The following is a 14,928-nucleotide window of genomic DNA, read 5'->3' as shown; positions in this document are numbered from 1 at the left end:
TGTCAAAAGCCTTTCTTCCTATAACTTTGTAAACCTGAAATGAAGTCTTCTCTCACTCCTAAAGTGATAAAGCCCTTGAGAATGTTCTGAACTCTGTGCAAGTTCTCTAATCTTGAGTGATCCTAAAGGGCTTTTGTAAATGGTTGTAAAGTTACTCTAACCACAGGTAGAACAAAAAGAGGAATTTGTTTTAGCAAAGTCAAATGTCATTTTATAAAGGGAAAAAAACCTACATATCGGTTGGCACAGCAAAGAAGAAATTAGGTACACTAAGAGAGAGGGGGCACATTCCAGTTAAGATTTTAAACTAGCTACTCTTGATTCTTGCCAAAAAACACTCTTACCATCTCTGATAGCAAGCCAGTTCATTCACATTATTGATTTTTCCTATCCTTAAAGGATGAAATGATTATTGAATATAAATTATTAATCTTATACTTTCTCTGCTGCTGACTCACCATACACAAGTTAATTCAATTCAATAAACACTTATTAAGTGCCTACTATGTGCCAGTCACTGTGCTAAGTGCTGGGGATACAAATAAGGAAAATAGAGACAATTCCTGCCCTCGGGCTGTTAACAGTCTAATGGGGAAGACAATCCTTGGAGTTGAGACCAAGTGAAGCTGCAGACACCAAGTAGAGCAAGCTGTCTGGGTTCTGCCCTCTATAAAGAAAAGCTTTGGGTAGAGTTTAGTGCTCTACCCCACAGCCCCCTAATGAAAGGAGGGAGGAAGAGCAGGGAATTGAGAAGGTGATGGATATATCCAAGGTTGAGTTAAACAGTATGATGAGGAGATTTCTGGTGATCAGCTTATCCTGGCAGGGGCATTTTGTTCCTCAGAGATGAGATTAAGCAGAACTGAAGAAACAAAGTGTGCCTCAGTTTATCATCAATTCCTCAAGAAAAATGATCAGAGAGGTAATTGACTAAAGGTGCAGAATGAAGCATGTGTTTTCTGATATTGCCAATGTGTGAATTTGTTTTGCTTGACTCTAGTTATTCGTTGCAAGGGAAGGCTTCTTGGGGCAGAGGAAGTTAGAGGGGAGATAATGACACATGTAGAATAAAAAAGAAAGAAAAGAAAATCAATGAAACCTTTAAAAATACACAGAAAAGAGCAGAAGGCAGTTTAGAAGGAGATACAAATAAGCAGAGCAGTTTTGTTTTTGGGTTAAATTTAATCTACATTTTTTAAAGCCCACCAAATTCTGCATAATAGAAGTTTATCATTTCATATATACTCCTCTTTTTCTGTTCTTTGTCTATTGAAATATTAATTTTTTGTTAATGTCTGTAAGTTTAAAAAAAGAATTTTAAAAAACCAAACTTTATGACTCACACTTTTTAAAAAAATCTATTATGTCTTTCAAACATGGCCTGAGCTTTTTTATCTTCATACCTAGGCTCACAGAGTTCCCAAAAGATAGTTGTGGTGCAATGAATGGCAACATAATTGAATTTCAAGACGGAGGACCTAGGTTTTAAGCCCAGCTTCATTAATCAGTAACTGTGTGATGGACAAGTGACTTCATCTCAGTGGAACTGTTTCTTCATGTACAAGATGAAGTTATTGGACTAGATGATCTCCATACTATCCCTGGAAGTATTTTTCACCTGTAGGATCTGTAACAATTTGTTAAAGCTTAACTCAAATACTAATTCTTTCATGAAGTCTTCTCTGATCCTTGTCACACCCCCAAGTAAGACCTCCTCATACATCACATCTTGCTTTGTGCCTCTCCAATGTATCCTATGCATTATTTTGTATCGTAGGTATCTGCAAATATCATATATCCTTATATTTGTGGGCATCATGTTTCAGCTAAATCTTGTATTTCTCTCTACAACTAGCATAGAGCTCTGCACACAGCAGACTTGTCATCCATACAGATTGAGTTGAATTGCAAATTGATTTTAAAATGTGAGGCAATTTGACCTTTCAAGATACATATGTGATGTGGTCTAGGGGTTCTGGGAACCCTGAAATTCAAGGGCAAAAGCTTCAGGTCTGCCAAGAATTCAACTCAAGTCTCCTTTCAGTCAGAGACAAGGTTTATTGTGTTGCCAATAGAAGTGGGTGGGATTTTAAGAATCTGAGCTATGACACTTTTGTGCTGAAAGACTGTGGGTAGATCTGGATGTGATCAAAGAGTGATCAATAGCCTGGGGTGACCTGGAAGTAACAGAGAAGGCAGGGTTGGACTGAGTTGGAGGTTAACAAAATGAAAGGTTGGGAGGGGGGACCAAAATGAAAAGACAGTTGAAAATGTTATTGACTGGGATGGGAATATCTCATTTTATAAATTATATATACTTCATAAAATGAGATATTGCTAATTAGGCCTACAGTCATTATATTACAGTGTATCATATATTATCATATGTGTTACTTGTGTTAAGTTAGTGATAATTCTTTATTACAGAAGCACAGATCACAAAAACTTTTGGAGTTAGGAGGGATATCAGAGGCTATCTAGTCTAACCCATAATTGAAAAAGAATTCTTGGGGCAGCTAGGTGGCGCAGTGGATAGAGCACTAGCCCTGAAGTCAGGAGGACCTGGGCTCAAATCCAGCCTCTGACCAAACACTTGACACTTACTAGCTTTGTGACCCTGGGCAAGTCACTTAATCCCAATTGCCTTAAAAAAAAGAAGAAAAAGAATTCTTACCATGTTATCCCCAACAAGGAGTGATCCAATCTCTATCTGAAGACTTCCAATGAAGGGAAACCCACTACCTTCCAAGGCAACTGATTCAACTTTTGGATATCTCTAATTCTTAGGAAGTTTTCCCCTATATTACCTCTCCATTTTCCTAATTAAAACTTCCATTCATTCCTCTTGGATTTGTCTTCTAGGGCCAAACAGAATGTATGCAATACCCCTTACATATTACAGTTCTTGAAATACTTGAAAACAATTATTATATTTCCCCTGAGTTTTCTCTTCCCCAGATGAAACATCTCCAGTTCCCCCAACTGATTCTCATATGGCATGGAATTGAGGTCCTTCAACCTTCTGGTTACCTTCCTCTGGAAATAATCCAGCTTATCAATATCCTTCCTAAACTGTGTTGCTAAAAACTGAACACAGCACTCCAATAAAATCTGACCAGGGCAGAATGCAGAAGTACTTTTACCATTTTATTCCTGAAAACTATGCCACTCTCAATGAAGTCCATTTTTGCTTTTTTTTTTTTTGGCTGCCACATTACACTAGTAATTTATATTGAGTTTATAGTCCTCTAAAACCATCAGCTATTTTTCTAGGAAAACTGTTGTCTAACCAAATCTCTACTATCCTGTACTGTGAAGTGGAATTTTTATACCCAAATGTGTTGTTCAGTCATTGATCCCATTTGGGGTTTTCTTGGCAAAGATGGTTTGCCATTTCCTTCTTCAGATCATTTTATATTTGAGGAAACTGAGGCAAACAGGGTTAAGTGACTTGGCCAGAGTCACACAACTACACAGTGTGTGAGGCCAGATTTGAACTCAGGAAGTGAGTCTTCCTGATTCCAGGCACAGCACTCTTTCCACTAGTGGCACCACATACTTGCCCCCACCCAAGTGTAAAACTTCAAATTTATCCCTAGTGAATTTCACCTTCTTAGATTCAGTCCAAATCTTTAATTTGCCAAAAATCTTTTTGGATCTTATTCTGTTATCCAGGGTGTAAGCTATCCCACTCAATTTTGTGTCATCCGCATATATGGTGATCACACTAGCCATACCTCTGTCTAAGTTATTAACATTTTATCAAATGGTTCAAGCTAAGCACAAATTTCCATGGCAATTCATTGGAGAATGCCTGCCAACTTGACATTGAACCATTAATAATTAACCTTGGAGTAAAGCCATGCAACCCATTCCAAATCCATCTAACTGTACTATTTTCTTGACCACACCTGACTTTTCCATGATGTTAATATAAGATACTTTATTGGATACTTTGATAAAATCTAGGTAAACTATATCTATATCTTTCCCCTAACCTACCATTTTAGTAACCCACAAAATTGTTATGCTGGTGTCATCTATTCTTGATAAAGGCAAGTCCAAGCTCTTCATAATTCTCACTTCCATTTCTAGATATTCACTAACCAGCTATTTAATCATTGTTCTTCCCCAAAAACTGAAGTAAAACTCATTGTTCAATAGTTTTCAGAGTATCTTCTCTTCCCTTAAAAAAACTGGGCAAAATTTGCTCTTCTCCAGTCTTATTGTAACTATCCTATTCTCCAGTATCTTTCAAATATCATTGATAGTGACTCAGCAATCATATTCACCAGTTCTTTTAATACTTGAGTAGTTCTTCTGGGTCCTTTAGATCAAAATGTATAGGATGTCCAGGGAGGACTAGCACCTCTGGTGTGAATGCTTGCTGAGCCCTTTTCAGGGTTGCTCATCTACCTTTGGTGTCTACTTGTCACCCATCTCTCACCTATGGCTGCAAGAAGCTGCAGCATGCACAGTGGCCACACCTGGGTAAATTATCTCAGCAAATGGGCTAAATCAGGTTGAGGGTAACTGACAGACCCCAAATCCATTGATGAATTAGGGAGATATCTACCCCAAGCATGTGAAGACTTCTTTGGCACAGAATGAATGGGTGAGAACAATTTGTTCTGATAGCCATGAAGGTGGCTAAAGCAGGCACCATGGAGCATTTAGAGCTTGATCAAACATTGAAGACACCAAGGTCATCCACTGCATCCTAAGGTCATCTTGACTTTTGTCTTGCTACTGGACTTTGATGACTCTGGAAGAAAGAGTGATGCTGATGACTTTGTACAACTCTGCCTCACTTAAATCCAAGTGTACAGGTCAAGACATCACCCCATGATGTCACTGGTCCTCTTGAAAACCAAGGACAAACAACAACAATTTGCCACTGGGGAAATCACTTAACCTCTCTTAGTCTGAGTCTTCTCATTTGTAAAATGAGATGATTGAATGAGATGAAATGACCTTTCAAGTCCCTTCTAGCACTAAATCCATGATCTGTAGCAAAAAAAAAATCACTTCTACTGATCTTTACTCAAATGCTCTGCACTACATTTCCCACTCTAGTTGCTGCATTTTTTCACAAGTTTACTTTTCTAACATATAGTACTATTCCATCTATCCTTTTGTCTTTTTTTATTTTGGAATAAGATATACCAATCCAGAACCATGTGTAACTCTTGGGTTTTATCCCATCAATTTTACTTAATAAATTTAATTTTTTGCTTAGGCCTCTAGTTCATCTCATCTAGACTTGGCATTTACTCTCATTTGCTCTCTATCTTTGCATTTAGACATTTGAGGCCATGTGCTTTATTATTGGCTCTTTTCTTGGGTTTTGTTTCTTGTGATCTTCTAGGTGTTTCATCTCCTATTCTTTAATTGTCATTGCTCTTTTTACCATCTAGTATGATGGTATATTTCCACCTCTTTTATTTTAAAGTCCTTTTGATTAGATTTACAAGATACCAGGCAAATCCATTCTTATCAGCCTTTGTTAGGTAAGAATAAATAGCATCATCAGTTCTGGATCATTTAGAGCCAAATTGTATTGCTTCTACAAAGCAAGGGCCAATTTTTCACAATACCAGCTCATTAAGCAGAATTTACTGGGGAAATTAGACCACTGCTATTTTCTGGCCACCATAGAAAGGTACAAAAAGTATAAAAATCTCAGGTTATACAATAGACCACAAGCCAAATGTCTCAATTGCCCAACTTCTGTTATGGGATAAACCTGTTTGGAGAAGAGATTTAAGCTATATGGCCTCTGGAGGTCCCTCTTAGCCCTAAGCATTGGACTTAAGTCAGTTCTAAGTCAATTATAACTACTGACTAGTTATAAGTCCATAGAAAACTTATTTAATCTCTGAGTCTCTGTTTCCTCATCTGTAAAACAGGGAAAATATCCATAGTAGATACTTTTCTCACAGAGATACTGTAAGAATTGAAAGAGATAATGTATATAAATCACTTTGCAAACCTTAAAACACTAAATGAATGTCACTTAACATTAAAACATAGTTACTTAAAGAGGTCTACATCACTTCTTAAGAAACAAACATTCCAGGGTAATGTGACTTTGAATAGAATGGTACTGTTAAGGCCTGGGGTTTATGGGGTGTTAAAGGAGAACTAGCACCTCTGATGTGGGGGCTTGCTGAGTCCCTTTCAGGGCTGTGCATCCACCTGTGGTGTCTACCTGGCATTCATCTCTCACCTGTGGTTCCAAGAAGCTATAGCAAACACACTGGCCACACCCTGTTAAGTCATCTCAGCAGATAGGCTGAACCAAGTTGAGTTAGGGGGGATACCCCAAACTACCCTAAATATGTGAAGACCACCTCCAGTGGAATGGGCAGATATGAACAATATGTTCCAACTGCCGCGAAGGTGGCTGAAGCACATTCTGTGGAACACTTAGAGCTTGTCCAGACATCAAAGACACCAAGGTCATCCAGTACATCCTGGGCCATTGCCAATCATCCTGACTTTTGTCTTGTGTTTGGACTTCAATGACTTGGGAAGAGAAAGTGAGGCTGATGACTTTGTACAGCTCTGCCTCACTTAAATCCAATTCATGCACAAGTCAAGACATCACCCTGTGATGTCATTGGTCCTCTGAAAGCATAGGACAAACAAAAACAGTTTAAGGCCTAATAAACTATTATGTATGAAGATATTTTCATAATAGAGGTGTACCAGGATATGGAAGCAGTAAGATGAGGCTGTAAAGAAGAGACCAGGAGAGAGGCAAAAAGATATCAGAGTCCAATACAGACCAACTGTCCGTGAGCTGAGAGATTAATATGGATCATGGGTCAGCACTTATAACCATGATCAAGAGTAAGAAGCTTTATAAAGTCACTAGATTACTGCAGGATACAAAAACACAGTAGGTTACCAAAGTCAAGAACAAAATAAAAATCTAAGAATCAGGTCAGTAAAGTTAGATGAATGAAATCTCAGATATCAAAACAGGCACGGTCCTAAGAACCTAGAAGGTCAGATTGCCCAAATGTATAACTTCAAAACACAGGGTAAGTCAAATCCTAGGTATCAGGCTACTATAATGACAACTACAAAGGATCCATCAACCTGTGACATAGGCAAGCCTGAGAGAATAGATAAGAAATTCAGAAGTTGTTGTTAAAGATTACTGATATCATTGACCTTGCATTAGATCCCTTTGGTGTACTCTGTCTAAGAACTGGGGCCACTTGTAGCCCAGCACTAGACTTTCTCTAGGGACACACACAGCACAGGCTAACACAGACAGACACAAAAATAAAACCACATAGGGAGGAAGGGAGTAGAGACAATAGAAGAACTAAATTTGGAGTTAGAGGATCTCCGTTCAAATCCTAGTTCATTTCATCTCTTTGTGTCTCATTTTGTATAATGAGGTTAGACTAGATGAGATTTACATTTTATTACTAAATCCCATGATTCCAGCTTACCAGATTCATCTAAGTACACTCTCCTGCTACAATGAGATGATAGGATAATACAATTAGAGCTAGAAGGTTATATTGTCTAAATTTCATTTTTCAGATGAGGAAATAGGCCTAGAGAAGTGAAATGACTTTTTCTAAGGTCACATAGGTAGTGACAATGCCAGGATAGGTCCTCAGTATTCTTACTCTTGATCTGGCATGTTTTTCATCATAGCATATATCCAGCTCCTCTGTTCACTCTCCTATAAACATTCTCAGCTTCACACCTACAGAAGTGTTGTTAAGAGTGAGAACAAGAGAGCTGGGTATATTGTTCAGTGAGAAGCACTGGATTCCAGTCCTGGCTCTATCACTACTTATGTGATCTTGGACAAGTCACATAACCTCTCTGGGCTTCTTCAGTTTCCTCACCTGTACAATGAGAAGATTGGGCTGATACACCAACTTTTCATAAGTGAGACTGTGGGTCTGCATGCACTCAAAACCATAGCACAAAAGCTAACCCCATCAGTGGGAAGATTGTGAGTTTTGTTATCAGAGCCCTAACTAATGAGTGAGTAAGGCTTTGCCTCAGAACACAGATCTGGGGATGGAGTACTAGCTCCCTAGGGCAGCCACCATCCACATACCTTGCCTCTGTATGACACAACAGTCCCCAGGATGGCTACCCCTAAGATCCTATTGGTATGATGCTCCTCCCCTAGCGCTCATCTTCTCTTCCAAAATCTCTCATAGCAAAGGCTGGGCCACCTCTTCTCCTGGTGGCGGCAATTGAACCTGGACTTGGATTGTCCTCTATGCTATTTCCCCCTCCCCTTTCCTATTAAACTGCTTTTTGCCCTAGGTGAAAATTTTCCTGGTCCAGGCTCTGCTTATTATTTAATCATCATGTTGTGTGTGTGTATATATATATATATATATATATATATATATATATATATATATATATATATATATATATATGCCTTCTATTCCAAACAAGTGCAGATGCCACAGTCTTCTGTTTATTTCACCCATAGTGCCTAGCACATTTATATCAACTAAGCAGATGTTTAATAAACAATATATTGCAACCCCATTCTTTGGATATGTCACCTAGTCACCTTTCATTAAATTACCAAACACATATCCTCATCCTGTACAATGAATGATGCTGCTAACTTCATTTTCCATGCTGAACTTTCCACTATCAAGATGATCACTTATGTTTGAATTATTTATAGTCTAACCATGCAGACTCTCTGGCCAAAGGTACGCAGAGCAAGGTCAAGATATGGAGGGTCAAGAGGAAAGGAGATTATTATGCTCTCTGATTTCTCCCTTGCTTCAGTAGCATTCCCAGACAGCAATAGAAATGTCATTCACTGAAAGCACAAAATGGCAACTGTGGAGATAAAACACTCTGAATAAATTTATAGAAGACATTGGGATTAATTTTAACGGTGCCAAGACATAAGGTCTGCAAACTTTTTCTTTAAACAAAAACTGAAAAGAAACCATTAAGACTTTGTAGGGGCAAGTCATATCACCTCTCTGGGCTACTTATTTATTAAAACAAAAAAATCCATTAATCCTATACCTTAGTTAGTTCTTTCAAGAGAAATTTCTCACCTACTACAGAAATTTTATGTCATTTATGTTATTATTAGAACATGTTTAAAGTATTATATTAATTATGTAAAATTATAAGATGGGTTTCTAGAAGGGATTTATATCTGAGAACACAAGGAAGTGGCCTTTCTTCAGGATAGTTATAAGGCTGTGTCTCTTGCCAGCATTTTTCCCAAGGACGCTGCCCAGTCCAACCAAGTCTTCATTCCTCTCCAAGCTGAATTCTGGACTTTCCTCGACTTTCTCTATAATGCTCTCTCCTCTTCCCTTTTTTTCAGCTTCCTTTTAATGCAGTGTCTTCCTCCATTAAAACATAAGCTTCTTGAGGGCAGGGACTGTCTTTCTGCTTGAATTTGTATTCCCAGAGCTTAGCACTGTGCCTGGCAGATAGTAAGCACTAAATAAATACTTTTTGACTTGATTGAACTTGCTTCCTCCATTGATTTTCAGTTGATATTAATTAGTTGTTCAGACTTAGTTTTTAGAAACAGTAATAGAGTAAGAATAGTTGGTGCTCAACATCCTCCCTCTTCAGTCTTGGGGCACATTCTCCCACATGTACATACTGGCTTCTGGGAAAAGTAAGCTCACATTTAGAGCACAGCTCTTCTGAATCCTTTTTTTGGAAATTCTTTTCTCCCCTCAGCTGGGGCCTCCATGAAGCTCTCCTTAGGCATGATGTAGATGTCTCCTGGGCTCCTTTTAGAATACTGAAGCTGCCTTTCCTTAATGTGTCTAGTGTGTCCTTGGTTCTTGATGCAGACACTGCCATCAATGTCCAAAATTTTCTGACATTGTGAAGTTCCCAAAGTCACTCTGATCAAACTGCAGCAAGAAAGGAGAAGGAGGCTCTGTAATAATTGAGGTAGGGGTGTAGAATACCTTTCCTACATTAAGTGTATTGGTAAAGAACATTGATAAGTGTGAACAGGCTGACTTGAGAAAAACCTGGAAAGACTTGTATGGTCTGATGCTGAGTGAAATGAGCAGAACCAGGAGAATGTTGTACATTCTCTGTACATAGTAACAGCCATGTTGTGTGATGACTAATATTGATAGACTTAATCCTTCTCAGCAATACAAGGATCTAAGACATCTCCAAAGGCCTTATGATGGAAAATGCTATCTGCATCTGAAGAAAGAACTATGGAGTTTGAATGCAGATCAAAGCATAATATTTGCTTTTTTTTTCTTCTATTGTGTTTTGTTTCCTCTTTCTGGTGGTTTCTCCTATTAGTTCTAATTCTTACCTACAGCATGACTAATGTGAAAATATGTTTAATAGAAATATATATGTATAGCCTATATCAGATTGCGTGCCCTCTTGGGAAGGGAGGTGGGGAGGGAAGGGGAGAAAAATTTAAAACTCAAAAGCTCATGGAAGTGATTGTTGATAATTCAAAATAAATTAATTAAAATTTTTTAAAAAAGAACATTACTGAGCATGAGAGCATCCAGGGTATGGTAACTAGGATGGAAAAGGTCTTGAAATTACATCATGGAGGATAGGTTAAAAGAACTAAGGATGCTTATCCTAGAGAGGAAAAGACTGTGTGTGTTGTGGGGGACGGTGTAGGTGAAAGGATGATAGCTGAAGGCTTCCTTTTCTTTTTTAATACTTCATAATCCTTAGTAGTGCTTTTAATGCTCCTCATGGCAGTATTATTTGTCCCCAAGTGAAACATGAGAATACATAGTGATTATCAAGTTGACAAGTGATGTTCCATTATGTTTGAGATATGTATGCCCAGAAGCCTGAAGACTTCCATAGTTAGATCAATAAATAACTGCCTCAGCTGGAAGTTGCCAACAACCACTAGACCTACCTCCTTCCTCTGACCCTTAGTGGATATCTCCCACCTGACAGAACCTGTGGATTGATGTGCTCATTCCTTGGAGGATAAGCAATCATTTCCTTCTCAGCACTCCCTTGCTTTGGGAAAAGCCTCACACATATTACTTAACTCTAAGTGCTCAGCATTCTTTCCTTTTACTTTTCTTCTCTGTATCCCATTCTTCCAACTTCTATCTTCTTTTTTTTGTCTTTTTAAAAATTTTATTAATTTATTTTGATTTATCAACAATCACTTCCATATGCTTTTGAGTTTAAAATTTTTCTCCCCCTTTCTCCCCACCAACCTCCCCAAGATGGCACACAATCTGATATAGGCTATACATCTACATTCCTATTAAACATATTTTGGCATTAGTGAAGTTGTAAGTAAAAATTAAAACCAATAGGAGGAACCATCAGAAACTGGAAACAAAACTCAACAGAAGCAATCTCTATCTTCTTGACACACAACTTTTTCCTTCCACCTTTTCAATATTCTTTTTCTTTTTCTTTTTTACCTTGAAACCCTACTTCCAATCTTTCAATGAAGATATCATTCTCCCTGATTACCTGGAAAGTAAAGAAGCATCCCTCTAGTCATTTACCTTTTCTTCCAGAAGGGAGAGCAGCATGCACTTCAGGCTTAGGTAGCAGCTAATTGGTCATGGCAGAATGACAAATATCATACATGCTATGTAGGTCACTGTAAAATTCTTTTCACTCCATACTTGCTGGAAGACAGAACTCCAACCCCCAGGCTTCTATCGTACACTAATAGCTCAAAGAACCAGAGGTTTTGCTTCTGTAAAATACTTTGCCTCATTTCTCCCCCCCCCCCTTAATTCCTTAGTAAGGTTTTTCAACTCCAATCTTGTCTCAGATAATTAAAGCCAGAACTTGCAAGAACCAGGCCAGGGAATCCAAGGAACATTTGAATTTTCATTGGGGGTCTGGTGGAGAGAGAGAGAGAGAGAGAGAGAGAGAGAGAGAGAGAGAGAGAGAGAGAGAGAGAGAGAGAGAGAGAGAGAGAGAGGAAATCCTTTGCTTTGGATTTCATCTGTGGAAATAATTTTTCCCTAATTCAGGTGACCATTGTAACCAACATGGAGTAATGCAATAGCCTCCTGAAAAAATCTTCCTAGCTTCACTCTTTGCTTCTCGTCTATCCTTTATTCTATTACCAGAATAATCTACCTTATGCATCTGGTTGTGCTCCTTCTCCGTCCAAAAAATCTTTACTGGATTCCTATTACCTACCAAATAAATGTATACTCATTTATTCTGGCATTCAAGACCCTTCACAGTCTGATGTCACTTTACTTTCCTAATCTTATTCTATATTATTTCCTTCCATTCCCAGTATTCTAGCCTTCAAACTAGAACATTCTTTGTCCCCTATGTTCTCTATATTTAATGTATTTCCTTTCCCCTTCTTTGCTAATTGAGTTCTCACCTATCTTTTGATTTCATCAATACAGTAACTCCATCTATCAACCAGACTGAAACCCATCTATAACTTGTTGTTTGTCCTTTGTTTTCAAAGGGGCACAATGACATCACAGGCAATATCTTGACTTCTGCATTAATTGGATTTAAGTCCAAAAGTTGTCAGCCTCACTCTCAGAATCATAAAAATCCAGTATGATGGATTTCAGAAAGCCAGGATGACTGATGATGGCCTAGGATACAGTGGATGACCTTGGCATCTTTGATGTCTAACCAAGTTGTAAGAGCTCCACAAACTCCTGCTTCAGCTGATTTCAAGGCTTGTTCGAGGAACAAGCTGTTCTCATCTGTTCATTTCATCAGGGGAAGTCTTCACATGTTTATGGTAGACATTCCCCTAACTCACCAATGGGTTTGAGGCCTGTCAGTTACCCTCAATATGGTTTAGCTTGTCTGCTGAAATGGTTTACCAGGATGTGGCCACTGAGCATGCTACAGTTTCCTGGAACCACAGGTAAGACCTGAGTGCCAGGTAGATATCAAGGTGGTTGAGCAGCCCTGAAAAGGGTTCAACAAGCCCTCATAACAGAGTTACTGGTTCTCCTTGAACAATCGGACACTCCATCTATAACTTCTTCATTTTCTCTTTAATTCACAACATCCCAATTTCCCCTGAACTCTTGGGAGTACTTGTGGGATACTGATCATAGACTCTTGGGGGGGGAATGTTTTGTACCACCTGTTTTTAATTTACCACATTAGTAAATACTACATTCTAAAAACTAATTATCCTTGGGTGGCTAATTGATATTATTAATTGATAAGTATCACGGGTTGGAGGGGTAGATGAAAGAAGCACACCAGTGGGGGCTCATGAGCTATAATTCATGCAGACATATTCCCCGCTATACCACCTCAGTCCCTGGGAAGACTGGGATCAGACAACCCATTTTCTGCATAGCATTGGTCCCACCAAGTTCATTTCCAAATGCAATATAGCTGCTAGATGGGTTGGCATCTCAGGTACCACTGTGCTGGGACCTAACAGTAATTTCTCAGAGCCTCAATGCTGGACTGGGTGGCCACAAAACCTAGCATTGACTTAGTTCTTAGATCTTCTGATGGCATGTTCTCCTAATCTTTCAAAACTCACAAAACTGTAGCCATCTTGATCCCTCTTCTAAAAGCAAAAAGAATAGATACAACCACAACAGAAGCAACAGCCATATGCTCATGGGCCATGTTGCTGTGGCCTGAGGTCTGACACATCTTTGCCCACTGAGGTTTTTGCTTCCTCACTTGAACACACTAGACAGAAAGAAACCAAACCAAGGGACAAGTCCTGGTTGACTAGTGACTTTTGAATACACCTCACTTCTGGCTATATGGCCAATCAAAGAGGATCTTCATCATGTGGTTAGAGAACCAAAACCAGTTACTGAATGTCTGTGAGTGTTTCAAAATTGATGTGTGGATTCAGTCAAACACTATACACATGCTTATAAGGATTGGGTTCATTGGCCCATCCCTTGCTACATACATGTAGAGAAATATTTTGTGGAGAAGGAGCCTTTAAGGTGGAGGTTTGCTTTGCAAAATCAAATGTTTTTATAGTCATAGTATCACAAATCTATACTGGGAAGGGACCTTAGAAGACATCTAGTCCAATCCCACTCATATTGTAGATAAGGAACCTGGGGAGGTTAAGTAACTTGCCCAAGATCTCACAGGTGGTGTTGGAAACCAGGACCTCTGCCTAGAGTCAATGTTCCTCCCACTATACCAAACTTCTTCATAAGAGGCAATCAAAAAGGTGGGATCTCATATAATCCACATTTTTCAGTTAATTCTTTTTAAGCAAACTTTTATTAATTATTGATATCACTATTATTTCACCACAATACTTTACCATGAAAAATCCTCTCTTTTGGCAATGAAGTATATTTAAACAAAACAAACACATCAACAATATCTGACAAAGTATGCCTTACTTGTCACCTGTGGTCTACTGCCTTGCTGCCATAAGAAAGTAGATACGTTTTACCCTCAGTCCTCCAGAGTCAAATAAGGCATACATTGGTCTGAGTTCTGCTGTCTATCCCTTTACATTATTATACTTTTTGGGTAATATTGTTCTCATGATTAAGCTTACTTTGTTATATGTCAGTTCACATAGGTCTTCCTAGCTCTCTGAATTCTCCATATTCCTTGTTTCCTATGGTACAATATATTTCCTTATATTTATATATCACAATTGATTGAGTCATTCCCCAGTTGATGGGCTTACCTCTTTTATTTACTACAAATATTTTTGTATGTATGGAGCCTTTTCATTGATCTTTGACCCCTTTGGGAATATATGCATAGTGGGATTTCTGGATCAAATGGTGTATACCATTAATTACATTTTATAGTATAGTTGCAAATCGTTTTCTAGAATGGTGAGGCCAAAATATAGCTCACCCAGCAGTTATATACATACCAGTGGTATGTAGTTATTACTCCTATCTTTCTTCAGTACCTCTAATATTTATGATTTTCATCTTTTGTCCTCTTTGACAAGTTAAGGTG

The sequence above is a fragment of the Phascolarctos cinereus genome, unplaced genomic scaffold (genome assembly GCF_003287225.1).
Source record: "Phascolarctos cinereus isolate Bilbo 61053 unplaced genomic scaffold, phaCin_HiC Scaffold_3;HRSCAF=262, whole genome shotgun sequence".
Taxonomy (NCBI): domain Eukaryota; kingdom Metazoa; phylum Chordata; class Mammalia; order Diprotodontia; family Phascolarctidae; genus Phascolarctos; species Phascolarctos cinereus.
The sequence above is the reverse complement of the archived record's forward strand: the minus strand, read 5'-3'. Positions refer to the sequence as shown.